Genomic DNA, 2500 nt, shown 5'->3' on the forward strand with positions numbered 1-2500 from the left:
ATTAAACTACTGAGCTGCTGAAGTTGCTGTAGGGCCGGCATGAATCTTGGGAGTGGGGTGAGCTCGCGCTGTTAGCCCCAGCTACTGCCAACCTAGCAGTTTATTTATTTATTTATTTATTTGCTTTATTTTTATACCGCATTTTTCAGCCTAAATCGGCGACTCAATGCGGTTTACAATGCAATTTATATAACAATAACAATTAGATTAAAACACAACATACACAACAGACAATACAAGACAACAACGTGGTCATCAACGCCTCAGTAAAATCAGATTCCGTTCTCATAATCCTTCTACCATTCCTTTGTTCATTTATACCGTCTTCATGAGTTCAGTTGCCTTGTTGACCGAACGCCTGTTCATAGAGCCACGTCTTGACCTTCCTCCGGAACTCCAGCAACGAAGGGGCCAGCCTGATGTCTACGGGTAGGGCATTCCATAGCCGAGGGGCCACCACCGAGAAGGCCCTGTCTCTCGTCCCCGCCAGCCGCGCCTGCGACGCAGGCGGGACCGAGAGCAGGGCCTCCCCGGACGATCTTAGCGTCCTCGTCGGTTCATAGGTGGAGATGCGTTCGGAGAGGTAAGCAGGGCCAGAACCGTTTAGGGCTTTATAGGCTAAAGCCAGCACCTTGAATTGTGCCCGGTAGCGGATTGGCAGCCAGTGGAGCTGGCTCAGCAGAGGAGTGGTGTGCTCCCTGAGTGCTGCTCCCGTTAGTAACCTGGCCGCCGAACGCTGGACCATCTGAAGCTTCCGGGCAGTCTTCAAGGGCAACCCCACGTAGAACGCGTTACAGTAATCAATCCGGGATGTAACCAGAGCATGGACTACCGTGGCCAAATCCGACTTCCCAAGGTACGGGCACAACTGGCGCACAAGTTCGAAAGCATGCAAATGTGAGTAGATCAATAGGTACCATTCCGATGGGAAGGTAACACCATGCCATACACTGGACTGTGGCGCAGCTAGTTAGTAACCAGCTGCATTAAATCACTACTGACCGAGAGTTCATGAGTTCAAAGACAGCTTGGGTCAGAGTAAGCTCCTGACCATTAATTGTCTAGCTTGCTGTTGACCTATGCAGCCCTACTTGACTAGTTACATCTGTCAAGTAGGAATTTTAGGTAAATAAATAAATGTAGTCATGCCAAATACATGACCTTGGAGGTGTCTACGGACAACACCGGATCTTTGGCTTACAAATGGAGATGAGCACCAACCCCCAGAGTTGAATGTGACTGTCCATTTGTCCATTTAACCAATTACAGATCCACCTCACCGTAGTGTGGGCTAGGCAAAACTATGGTGAGGTGGATCTGTAATTGGTTAAATGGATGAACCCAGAGGGTGCTCACCAATGCTTCCTCTTCATCCTGGAAAGAAGTGACAAGTGGAGTGCCATCAGCAGGGTTCTGTCCTGGGCCCGGTCCTGTTCAACATCTTTATTAATGACTTTGAAGAAGAGCTAGAAGGCACGATCATCAAGTTTGCAGATGACACCAAATTGGGAGGGATAGCCAATAGTCCAGAGGACAGGAGCAGGATTCAAAACGATCTTGACAGATTAGAGAGATGATTAGCCAAAACTAACAAAATGAAGTTCAGCGGGGACAAATGCAAGATACTCCACTTAGGCAGAAAAAACAAAATGCAAAGATACAGAATGGGGGACAATGCCTGGCTCGAGAGCAGTACGTGTGAAAAAGATCTTGGAGTCCTCGTGGACAGCAAGTTATACATGAGCCAACAATGTGATGTGGCGGCAAAAAAAGCCAATGGGATTTTGGCCTGCATCAGTAGGAGCATAGTGTCTAGATCTAGGGAAGTAATGCTCCCCATGCTCTATTCTGCTTTGGTTAGACCACATCTGGAATATTGTGTCCAATTCTGGGCACCACAATTCAAGAGAGATATTGACAAGCTGGAATGTGTCCAGAGGAGGGCGACTCAAATGATCAAGGGTCTGGAGAACAAGCCTTATGAGGAGCGGCTTAAGGAGCTGGGCATGTTTAGCCTGAAGAAGAGAAGGCTGAGAGGAGATATGATAGCCATGTATAAATATGTGAGAGGAAGCCACAGGGAGGAGGGAGCAAGCTTGTTTTCTGATTCCCTGGAGACTAGGACGCAATGGAACAATGGCTTCAAACTACAAGAGAGGAGATTCCATCTGAACATGAGGAAGAACTTCCTGACTGTGAGAGCCGTTCAGCAGTGGAACTCTCTGCCCTGGAGTGTGGTGGAGGCTCCTTCTTTGGAAGCTTTTAAACAGGGGCTGGATGGCCATCTGTCAGGGGTGATTTGAATGCAATATTCCTGCTTCTTGGCAGAATGGGGTTGGACTGGATGGCCCATAAGGTCTCTTCCAACTCTTGGATTCTAGGATAAGCTGCTGCCTCCCTCCCCCCGCCTCTCATCCAGCACAGGCCTGGTCACATGGCCGGAAGTGACCGCTGTTTAGAGCGGCGCCGGCGCATGCGCGGAGAGGTGCAGTGAGGAAAG

At 49.0% G+C, this 2500-nt stretch overlaps 1 protein-coding gene across 1 annotated transcript in view; it reads right to left on the minus strand.

Moving 5' to 3' along the window:
- Nucleotides 1-2500, minus strand: part of LOC132765774 (zinc finger protein 850-like) — a 1095673-nt gene that overhangs the window by 984364 nt on the left and 108809 nt on the right. The window lies entirely within an intron of this gene.

Source organism: Anolis sagrei, chromosome 2 (genome assembly GCF_037176765.1).
Source record: "Anolis sagrei isolate rAnoSag1 chromosome 2, rAnoSag1.mat, whole genome shotgun sequence".
Classification (NCBI taxonomy): Eukaryota; Metazoa; Chordata; class Lepidosauria; order Squamata; family Dactyloidae; genus Anolis; species Anolis sagrei.